This window comes from Sceloporus occidentalis, unplaced genomic scaffold (assembly GCF_023333645.1).
Source record: "Sceloporus occidentalis isolate IW3139 unplaced genomic scaffold, rSceOcc1.0.p SCAF_17, whole genome shotgun sequence".
NCBI lineage: Eukaryota > Metazoa > Chordata > Lepidosauria > Squamata > Phrynosomatidae > Sceloporus > Sceloporus occidentalis.
The window spans coordinates 774,195-786,636 of NW_028316997.1; positions in this window are offsets into that span (position 1 = coordinate 774,195).

Consider the following 12,442-nt stretch of genomic DNA (forward strand, 5'->3'; position numbering starts at 1 on the left):
GTGGCTGGTCCATACTTAACAGTGGCACTTTTACCTATTGTGTAATACACCCTAAATCCCTCTAGATTGTAAGCTTTTATGAACAGGGCCCCCTCTCACCTGTTCTTCTGTAAGTAAGATTTTTATGTTATATACTATACTTGTTATGTCCTATCTACCCATTGTACAGCTCTACGGAATATGATGGTGTCATATAAAACAAAAAGTAGTTGGATGAATTTGATGTGGAAGAATTTAATTGACCCGCATAGAGCACTGATCTCAAACCATCTAACACATTTAGGATGAACTGGAGATTGTGAGCCAGGCCTTCTCGTCCAACATCAGTGCCTGGCCTCGCAAATGCTTTACTGGATGAATGGGCACATGAATTCCCACAGAAACACTCTAAAATCTTGTGGAAAGCCTTCCCAGAATTGTGGAAGCTGCAAAGGGGGAATGAACTACATATTAATGTCTATGTATTAGGGATGTGATGTTATAAAAGTCCCTGTTGGTGTAATGGTCAGGTGTCTCAATACTTTTGTCCATATAGTGTATATAAACAGTGCCCTCCACTAATATTGGCACACTTGGTAAATATGGCAAAGAATGTTGTGTCTTTATTTTTTAACCTTTTGATCATTAAATATAAAAAAATGCTCTGTTCTCATTGATATAAACAAGTTCATACAGAATCACTCCAGATCCTTCAAATTTTGAGGTTGTTGATGGTGTACTCCTCTTCAGTTTACCCCTCTATGGGGTTCAATTCTGGGGACTCGCCATGGTAGGACCTTGATTATGTGGTCAGTAAACCATTTTTGTGCTGATTTTGATGTATGTTTCGGAACATTATCCATCCAACCACAGCTTCTTTTGAGTTTTCTGGCACAAGCAGTCAAGTGTTTGTTTAACCCCTTAATGACAAAGCCCGTACATGTACAAGCTCAAATGCATCGTTTTCAATCGGTTTAGGGACCGCCCATTGTCCTTAAGGGGTTAATATCTGTTGATATAGGATATAGTTCATGATGCCAAGTATCCTAACAGAATGTCCAGTTCTTCTGGCAGAAAAACAGCCCCAAAATATTCGCCACCATATTTAACCATAGGCATGAGGTACTTTTCCATATGGCTACCTCTCTTTGTTTATCAAACCCACCTCTGGAGTTTATTGCCAGAAAGCTCTATTTTGGTTTCATCTGATCATAGAACCTGATCCCATTCGAAGTTCCTGTAGTATCTGGCAAAGTGAAGACCACTGAGTTTGTTTTAAGATGAGAGTTGAGGCTTTTTCTTGAAACCCTTCCAAACAACTTATGGTGATAAGTCAACATTGGCAACAAACATCTGCAATTTTCCAGCTGTGATCCTTGGAGATTTTTTTGCCCATCCTCAGCACAGTGCACGTGTCCTCTTTCATGTTCTTTCCCATTGTGATGAATTACTAAGGGAATTTGGCTTATGTGTTACCTAACATCTATACCCTTGTGAAACAGGAAGTCGAGGTTGAACACGACATTTCCTGTTCCTAGTCACCCGGGTGTACTAAAAATTTTGCCACACATACATTTAACTTTTTTGTATAAATCTGTGTTATGTTTGCAATTGTTTGATATCCAGGAGAGCAGAGCATTTTTGTGTATTCTTTAAACAAAAGATCAAAATGTTAAAAAATAAAGACATATTTACCAAGGGTGCCAATATTAGTGGAGAGGACTGTATATATATAATGGTGTTTACGTGTCCTGGACCAAATTTAGTAATTAGGGCAGCAACTCTTTTTGCTTGCACAGATAATAATGTGTATCTTTAGTAGAATTAGATTTCTCTAGTTACAAAAAATTGCTTTTCATGTCATGAAATTGTATAAGGCGTTTGTTTATTAACCCATACTCACTATAAGAATTGCAGAGAAAGGCTTTAAACTATTAAGTTTCCAGAATAACATAATGAAATCTCCTATTTTTATATCCCAACTTCTACTGTTGATTGATTATCCTGCTTCAATTCAGGGAGTAGCTACTTTCCGCTTCAGATCTTCCAGCTGCTGATGTTGTTATCGCAAGCAAACTCTGCAGCATTTAACTGTTATCTCTCAGCCCCTCCAGAGCTCAATAAATCCAAATAGCTCCTCTACAGCTACCAAGCTTTTCATTTAGTGCTCTAAGGGACCTCCCTCCCAAGACCATATAGACATGGATTAGTTATTTCTGGTGGTCCCGATTCAAATAGGTGTATTTTTTTACATAGCAGAGGAATCCTTAAAGTTAAATCTGTAACTTTTACATTTACTATATTTTAGATTTCTATACAGTAAATACATGTATGAAATCATTTTTCAGCTTAAAACAAACAATATTCATGTACTATCTACCTTATGTTTATATGTGGAGATGTATCTTAGCATTCTGTTTACATGATCGGCATGAATATTTCTCCCTATTTTCTCTCTCTCCTGTTGTTTACATTGATGTTATTGATGTGTAAGGACAGGCAAGGAGACATTTAGGACAGGAACGAAAATGCTGGCCCTGCCACATGCTGTCATAGAGCTAAGCCTTCAATAGGTGAACTTTTAAGTATCTCCAAAATAATTATGACGGATTGTAAACACCTCCGAGCAAGGCCTATACACTACTTGCCATGTCCTATTAACCCATTGTACAGAACTTTGGCACACTAATAGCTTACACAAGATGAACAATAACAGCCACAACTCTTAGTACATCATGCTTTGTGTCATGGGATACTGAATATTAGACATGTGCATATGGGCCAAAAACTATTTAGACAAATATTTCGGTTCATACCAACTTTTAGAGCCCTGGTCAGTTGAATGCATAATGGCTGCACATTAAACATTTACATAATCAGAGCTTCATCTCTTCAGTATTTTAAATGTGCAAAACAACAACATATGTTCAAGCCTTATGTAGCTAGGCTGCCACTATCTATATTTCATGCACAGTGTGCTTTATTAAGTGAAATTGAGGATTATTCCTCCTTGTTGTTCTGCGTACATTGAAGAGGTCATTCTCATGAAGAAAACAAACAGTGTGCGATACATATCAGTACATGAATTGGAGCAACAGTGGAAAATGCTGCCATCTGTTCAAATGTACCAAGTCCTGTATTGATCAATTAGTGCCCTGAGCATTAAGCAGAGTGGTCGGTAAAGTACCTTGAACATTGTATTTTTCATCATCCCATTCTCTCTGTTCCATTTATTATAGCAATTTCTGCTTTGTAAATAGTGCAACCATCACCTTGGTGCTAATACATTCAACCCTGGATAAATATAGGAGGGGATATGTCCTGGCTCTGTGGCTGTTAACTATTTGCGTACCAGAAGCGTGCACAACATAATTCAAATTCCAATCTTGTAATGCTCAATGGGTTTAGTCTTTTAGATAAGCTTAGTCATTTTTTTTCTGTAGAAAGCCTTGCAAAAAACTAGCAAAGTGACCTTGTTTACTTTCTGCTTTATGAAGCTACCATTTTTATGCATGAACTTCAATGAATATGGGGTATGCGATTATAAATAGTTTTTTTGTTTCCGTTATCAAAGCTGAAAACATTTGTGTCAATAAAACCAGCATTCAGCACCATTTGTCATATTAACTAATGGTAAATGAACATTTTAAGGACCACAATGGAAAAGAGATGGTTTAATATATTTGATGAAATGGACCATAGAAATTAACTATTTGCAGTTTGAGTGGACATCATGTGGATATCATTTAGAGGGAGTATCTGGAAGAAACCAAGAAATAAAAACTTTGTGCTTGAGAGGATGTCAGACCAGATACCTTTTTTTCTGTTACTTGTATATAGCTAAATAAGCAAAGAAACAAGAGGTCCTGGAGAGCAGGGATTTCATGCTATTCACAGTTTAGGTTCTGTGGGCTTAAATGGGTGATGCAAGTTAAAATACACTCATAACTTCGTGCTGTCACGCATAATAATTCAAACTGTGTTGCGGGAAAAAAAGCACAGATAAGTGCGCAGTCTGTAAATGTGATAATCATTCCATGTGTGAAAATAAGTAATAATAAATACATACACAAAAAAAAAATAGTTGAAGTGCTTAGAAGGAACTCAAAAGGATCCAAGTATATGCAGAAGAAAAAACCCCCAGAAAATAAACAGCATACAGTGTAGTTAGTAAATACATCTTGAATGTATAAAGGAAAAGACAGCTCCTTACCTGATATAGGGCATGAAACAGCTCTTTAAGTTGAATCTGTGTTCTTGTTATATATGGACTCCCTTCTCACTCAAGGCAGTTTATGTAGAAGACAGGAAAACCAGAAGGTAAGAATATCTTTAATAATAAAAAATAAAAATTCAGATTTTTCTTACTTACATTGGAGTTTACACTTCTATTCACCACTACTGTATAACTAATCCATATAGCAGCGTCACGCTAAGGGTGGATACCAGTCCCCAGTGGCTTTGTGTACTTCCTCCTTCCAATGTTAACGTTGCGTCTGATGACGTTAACACGTACCACGCAGACGTGTTTCACTGTAACAGCTTCCTCAAGTACATGTCAGGTAAGTCTTCTAAGCATTTTGAAGATTTTTTGTGTATCTATTTATTATGGATTGATTATCACATTCCCAGAGCACACGGTTATCTATGCTTTTTTTTCATTTTATTGTCACTTATCAGCAGTGAGTTTTTTATAACACGCAGTACAGACATTTGTGTTTATTAATTTTCATAATTATCTTAGGGCATCACTTGATCTGTTTTTGTTCCAACAGTATTCCTACGCAAAGGCATTTGGATTGCTGCATAAACAATAATGCAATGAACTTGGGGAGAGAAAAAACAATGCTTAATTTGTACGTACATACAAACTATAAAAGACTGTATGAGTTTAATACAAAATATTTATTTATAAATAACCATTGCATGACTAGTTTATTAGAAGTACTGACCCTAATAATGAATGATTCACTTTGTTGTTTGCAAATACCCAAAACTTTCAAAGAATAACCTGATTTTGTCTGATATGACTATATGCAGCAGTTGTTGACTATATGTTAGGGACTTACAAACAGATTGGTCAGGCATGCCAATATTTAGAATTAGAACTCAATGAGTATAAAGGATACAAGTTTCCAAGCCCACTCCCTAGATAGGAAAACACTATGTAGTACAAGATTGCTGTGAACAATATCCATGCATTTAAAGTGACCACAGAACGTTTAATAAAAAAATAAGACTTGTGGCTTAGTTTGACCTATACACACCTTTTCTCCTCTGTAATTGTTATGCTTCTTTATTCACAGCTGATGCAATTAAAAGGAACAATCAGAATTAGTCTTTTTTATATTTTAATAAACATTATCCTCATTGTACTCCTCGTGTCTCATGTTATGTTCTTATTCAGGTTTTTCAGAACAGTTCTTTGTTAAAATGCTTATTTTTAACCAGTGGACAATGTTTGAGTACAGGTTTTTCAGATTTTGATACATATCATAATTGATCACAAATGCCTTTTCAGTCCTATTGTCTTCACAAAAGATCATCCAGTTTCCTTTTGCAGGTAGTTTAACAGACAGACTAGCATTTAGTAGTAAGAAAAAGAAGTTAACAGGGTGATGATTCTGCATTACATTCAGTTGCTGAGCAACCAACATAAAGTCTATTGCAGGGCTGTTCTTGATTTATAACAGATGAAAATGTTATCTTTGATTGTCGATGAGCCCAGCACCAACGTCAAAATAATAAATTTGAATTATTTGTGATTTGTATAGTTTGTAGTTTGGAGCACCGTTTGTAGCGCCTTCATCCACTGTAGCACACATGGAATGTCTTGTATTGCTAGTTTAATCCAGGCAAGGATGCAATAAACAATAATAATAATAATAATAATAATAATACAAATAATAATAACCCCAAATAAATCTAGTCAAGTTTTTTTTTACATTTATGATGGCACTTACGGTGAGTGTCATTCAGAGCCTGGGTTGGGCCAACGCAGGGGTTTGGCATTGGAAAGGTTACCCTAGCATAGAAGTGTTTTACATCTTACAGCTTACCCTCTTAAGCCACACAGACTGACACACACCCTGTACATACCGGAGCTCTGCCATAAATTCATTCGGTTCAGCCGGAGTATATGTTGGATACTAAGGGCTAGACCTAGGACGTCTCTCTGTCACACTGGAAGAGCAGAACATCTCACAAGAGGATACATTTTTTTTTAAAAAATGAAAGCACCTCTCCTGGAACTTTCTATGGATTTGTAACATCCCTGATAACCCTCAATCTCGTCAAGGACATTGAGGTTCTCGCAGATGACCTATATGGATTTTGTATAATTCTAAGATTTTACTAGTCTCATGACATAAAGTCATGATTTTATTAAGGACACGGAGGCGAGTATTATAGTGCATTCTCTTTCTTTATTACTACTCCCTCAGCAGCAAAAAACAAGGGAAGCAGTTAACTGAAGAGAAAAACATATATAAAGTGCCATAACAAATCAACCAATCAGCATAGATCCAACATATCAAAAGGTGAGAGACACTGCTGCACTTCCTCTTTTCTTGCAAACTTAATCAGCTCAGAAGCGACTCCACACGAACAAACATGGACATCGGAAACCTTGGACAACGGGTCAGGAGAGTCCAGAAGACGTCAAACTAGAACAGAAGAAAAAGAATAACGGTAGAAACCAAGGACTAAATTGGAATGGTGAACACTAAATGAGGTAAGACAATGCCAACCGTAAGACAATAGTGCCACATAAACATATGAGCAGAAAACACATAGAAACTATCCGAAATGAATCAAAAAATAAACAGAATTATAAATACATCACAACAAACATTGAAGATAATAACAGTCAAGAAACCCAAATGAAGGGAAGGGAACGGGAGGGAATAATACTCGCCTCCGTGTCCTTAATAAAATCATGACTTTATGTCATGAGACTAGTAAAATCTTAGAATTTTATTAAGGACACGGAGGCTCCTATTATAGTGCAAGTTCAAAGCTGATCAACCAAACGCTCAGAAAAATGCTGCACCGGGCGAAGATAGAATTCCCGAAATGTGGAATCCGAAGACCAGTCCGCCGCCTTTAAAATATCCTCCATGCGACAACCAACCACCAGGGCCTTGGACGCCGAAGCACTCCTAACAGAATGCGGGGAGAAAATGGACATATCAATACCTGCCTGCTGCAAGATCCACCGCAGCCACCTGGAAAGAGTAGGAGAAGAGACCGGACCATGAGGTCGCCTAAAAGAGATGAACAACGGGAGAACGGAAGGATTCTGAAGAACTCGAGTGCGAGACTCATATTCACGGAGGCAAAGGACTGGGCAGAGAAGAGGCCTGAGCGGGAAGGACGGATAGAAGACCGACTTTATATTGGTCTTCGTCCTCCTAGATATATCAAACAAGACACCATCCGGACGGTAGACCTTAGCAGAAAAATCCAAAGCCCTGACATCGGAAACCCGTTTACAGGAAAGTATGCAAAGAAGAAGCAACAGTTTCGCAGAAAGCTCCTTGAGAGAAAGGTCTTGATTAGGGGACCAAGCTTCCAAAAAGCGAAGAACAACATCAATGTCCCACGTAGAAGAATAACGTGGAAGAGAAGGTCTAGAGAAACGGATACCCTTAAGTAACCTACAAACCATAGGGTGTTGGCCGATAGGGACCCCGTCAAGAGGGACATGGCCAGCCGAGATGGCAGAGCGATATAAATTGACCGTACGATAGGCCTTGTTGCCATGAAAGAGGTCCGTAAGGAAGGACAGAACCATATTCAGAGGGGCCGAAACGGGATCCAATGACCTGCCCAGGCACCAGCAAGACCAAGATCGCCATGCAGAGGCATAGACTCTTCTAGTTCCCGGAGCCCAAGCATCGGCCAAGAGGAGGAGAGTCTGTTGTGAAACACCCTCGACAGACCAAGGTCCCCGGAAACACGCCAAGCCACCAACCGAAGCTTGCCCAGCAGAATCAGGTCGTGAGGATGAAGGTCCGGGTCGAGGAGAAGATCCCTGAAGGACGGAATGATCCTGGGAAAATCTGACGACGTCTCCAACAGTCTGGGAAACCAATGCTGGGACTTCCAAAGAGGTGTTATCAGTACCAGAGATGACTTGCAGCGAATCATGTGCAGGATCGTCCGCGCAATCATGCTGAACGGAGGAAACGCGTAAAGAAGCGTTGGCGGCCAGTGATGAAGGAACGCATCCGTGGCCATCGCCTCCGGATCTGGTCTCCAGCTGAAAAAGGTCGGGAGGTGCGTGTTCAGGCGAGACGCGAATAAGTCTATTTCCATCGGACCCCATAAGCGCTGAAGCTTCTGAAAGACAGATGGGTGAAGTCGCCAATCCCCGGAATCCCGGAGGAAACGAGAGTTCCAATCCGCCGTGAAATTGGAGAGACCGGGAATGTGTACAGCGGTAACGGAGATCCCATGAAGAAGGCAATATCTCCAGAAGTCTCTTGCGAGACAAGCCAACAGTCTGGATTTCGTGCCCCCGAGGTGGTTGATATAACGCACCGCAGCCACGTTGTCGAGCTTCAGAAGAATGGAACAACGGGCATCGGAAGGTGCTAGACTCCGGATGGCGAACGAACCCGCCAAGAGCTCCAGACAGTTGATGTGGAGGTATGATTCCCCCAAGGACCACCTGCAGCCTGTAGATACAGTCCCGTAACGCGCTCCCCAACCATGTAAGCTTGCGTCCGACTCGATAACTACGTCGGGAGTGGTACCGAAGATGGCCCTGCCGTTCCAGGCCTCCATGTGGGACAACCACCACATCAGTTCGTCTTTGGATTCGTCGTCTAGAGATACACAGCTTTCGTAAGAGGGAACGGAAGACAACGAAGAAGTTCTTAGTCTTTGCAGTGCCCTGTAATGGAGAGGGCCTGGAAATATGGCCTGAATGGACGAGGACAACAGACCTATCATTCGTGCAATCTGCCGCACGGTAACCACTGGAGTGCGCAGCAATCTCCTGATCTCTTTCTGGATAGCCGAGATCTTGGCCTGAGGAAGGAACAGGGACTGCTGAACTGAGTCTACCTGAAACCCCAGAAATTCCATCGTCTGCGAAGGCACGAAACAGGATTTCTCTCCATTTATGAGAAAACCCAAGGACTGGAGAAGGTGGAGAGACCAATCAAGATGTAGACGGAGAAGAGAAGGGGACTGAGCCATAATAAGGATGTCGTCCAAATATATTATCAGCCGTACCCCCCGAGAACGAAGGAAAGCTACCACCGGCTTCATGACTTTCGTGAAGCACCACGGGGCCGACGAGAGACCGAAGGGAAGGCAGGTGAACCTCCATTTCCGATCGTCCCATAGGAACTGAAGAAAATCCTGATGAGAGGACGCGATTGGGATCGTGAAGTAAGCATCTTGAAGGTCCAATTTCACCATCCAGTCCCCTGGCAACAAGAGGTCTCTGAGGCAATGGATCCCTTCCATTTTGAAGTGGTGATACACCACAAAAGCATTGAGGGAACGTAAATTGATGACCGGACGGACACCTCCTCCCTTCTTTGGAACCAGGAATAGAGAGCTGACAAACCCGGGAGAAGACATGGGGATAGGAACAATAGCCCCTTTGCGGCAAAGTGATCTTACCTCTTCTGAAACTAGACGCCTTCGAAGGGTTGGAAACTGGGGGGAAGGCGGAAGCCGATCCTGTCGAGGAAAAACGGTCAGTTCTAAACGATAGCCTTGGACAGTATTTAACACCCAAGCGTCCGAGGTAATCTGAGCCCAGACGTGGACAAAATGCGCCAGACGACCACCCACCGTCGCGAGAGGAAGGGAAAAAGGACTTACCGTAAGGGCGTCTGGATGGGAAGTAACCTCTGGGACTTCTGGTGGATCCAGGACGACCTCTGGAAGGAAAGAAGGGCGTCGATCGTTGCTCGGGGATATGGCGCTGAGAGAAGGAGCCTCTATAGTTTCCAATGAATCTGGAACCACGGCCGGACGAACGGCCCCTGCTTCGCCCAGCCCCTGCAAAAACCTTGGGGGCGAAAACTTTTTTCATGGAAGACTGGGCCTTAGCAAGGGCAGTAAAGGTCTTAACGAAGGAACCGACGTCCTTAACGAACGAGTCACCAAACAAGAGCCCCTTGGCCGAAGGGCCCGGTTCCTGTGTAGCCATGTTGACGAGCTTGGGCTCGATTTTAATCAATATGGATTTGCGCCTCTCGGCACAGAGGGCGGCATTCGCATTGCCCGTTAAACAGACCAGACGTTGTAGCCAGCCGAGGGCTTCGTCAAAATCAAAGGTATCAGGGGAGGCCTTGCCCGCCTCAAGCAGCTCAAAAAGTTTGGTAATGGGGCCTAAACTGTCCAGGAGTTTGTCCTGACAGTGACGGAGTGAGAACTCCAAGCCCTTTCTGGGTTTCCAACCGGTCTTAGAAAGGAACTGAATAATTTGAGGGTCCACCTCGGGGGTCTTACAAACCTCATCAGGAACGATAGGCCGAGGGCATTCAGCCCTAAGCTTACGCCTACTCTCTTTAGAGAGAGGCTTGCGCAATGTGAGCCGGTGGATCCCACTCGGCCGACCTCGGGTGACGCAAGGCATCCGGATCAAAAAGGGGGTTGCCGTGAGGGTCTGTGACATTATCATCAGTGTCCCCAGGAGGGACAAGGGTATGGGCCACATCACCCTCAGCAGAACCCATGGCTAACCCAGGGGAGTCATCCCCAACAGACAAATCAGAACCCGGGTCTTTATAGGAATCAAGATCATCACCACTCTCATCAGACTCAGATGAATCTATTTGAGCCTTAGCTCTTTTCCAATGTCTGGCCGCTTTTGTCCGGTCAGGGACTCTTTTGCGCGGTACACCAGCGCACTCAGGGACAGGAGCAGTAGCATTGTCCATCATGACAGAAACATGGCTGTCAGTCACGAGTGGGGATAAATGTTTAGTCTTAGAAAGGGCCTTTTTGCCCAAGGGAGGAGGGATGGGTACAGCTACAGAAGCTGAGGAAACAGGCACCTGGAGTAAGGCCTGCTGGATAGATTGTGAAATCGAATGGGACATAACACCCATGGCAGAAGACAATGCCTTAGTGATAGAGTGAGACATGGTGGCATCTAATAATGATTGAAAATCCTCTGAGGATAGAGGATGGGAATCATCATCATGATTCCGACTAGAGGAGCCAGAAGCACCAGCAGGGGCAACCTGATCGTTCAAACGATCCATGAGAATAAATTAGAGCCACAGAAAATGTCAGTAAACAACAAAGGAAACCTGTGAAGGGTTGAGTAACCCGTAGGGAAGCAAAACGAGGAACCGTAACGCCAAACGAGACGAAACACGCAGGCAGTACTGAGGAGAAATCTGAAGCCACGCGCCAACAGAAAATGGCCGCCGCGCGAGACACAGCGCATGCGCGAGACGCAGCCGCTGGCCGAAAGACCGATGACGCGGCAGCAAAGAAATCCGACAGATACGCGCCAAGGAAAAAGGCCGCTCTGCTGAAGGGCAGAGCGGCGGCGCGAACGAACGCACCCGCCGACAAAACCGGCCGAAGACGCGGCAGCTCAAAGAAAGAGCACCGCGACACGGAAAAGCAACGGAGGAACCTAAAGGTAAGGGGACCTACAAGGGAGAAAAACGGCAGGCACAATAACGAATAAAGGGAAGATAAGGTATACGGAGAAAACAACAATAAAGGCAGTAAATAAGGCAGTAAGAAATCAATAGGAAATCAATATATGAAATTAATATGAAATTAATAATCAACAATAAAATCAAATGTATAAATCACACAAAGAGCAAATATACTTAACTGTCCGCTGAGGGAGCAGCAAGAAAAGAGGAAGTGCAGCAGTGTCTCTCACCTTTTGATATGTTGGATCTATGCTGATTGGTTGATTTGTTATGGCACTTTATATATGTTTTTCTCTTCAGTTAACTGCTTCCCTTGTTTTTTGCTGCTGAGGGAGTAGTAATAAAGAAAGAGAATGCACTATAATAGGAGCCTCCGTGTCCTTAATAAAATTACTTTTTTCTGTGTTTCTCCTTGTAGTGTAGTATACTCTGTGTGTAAATTATCACCTTTGTTCATATTATTTTTGTATGTAAACAGATTAAACTATATATTAATCCAGTTTCCGTCTCTGTGCTCTAACCTAACTCTACCTTTGAGCAAGCTGGAATAAATCATGTTAATGAATTATTTTACTTAAATTGGGCTTTTTACCCTTTTTTTCTATCCGTTCAATATGGTACTGGGCATTACCGAAGTCCATACAATGTACTCAGCTTGAAACGTAACTTGGTGTTTGCAGCCTATTACCAGTCTTGTGTGGTGTTTGGGGTTAAGTGAGTGGCCAAAGGGCTGGTATCATTAACCCTTGCACACCCATACCCTATGTGTCAGGTTATCTGATAGATAACTGTGATAGTGAACATTCCAGGACAGCTGT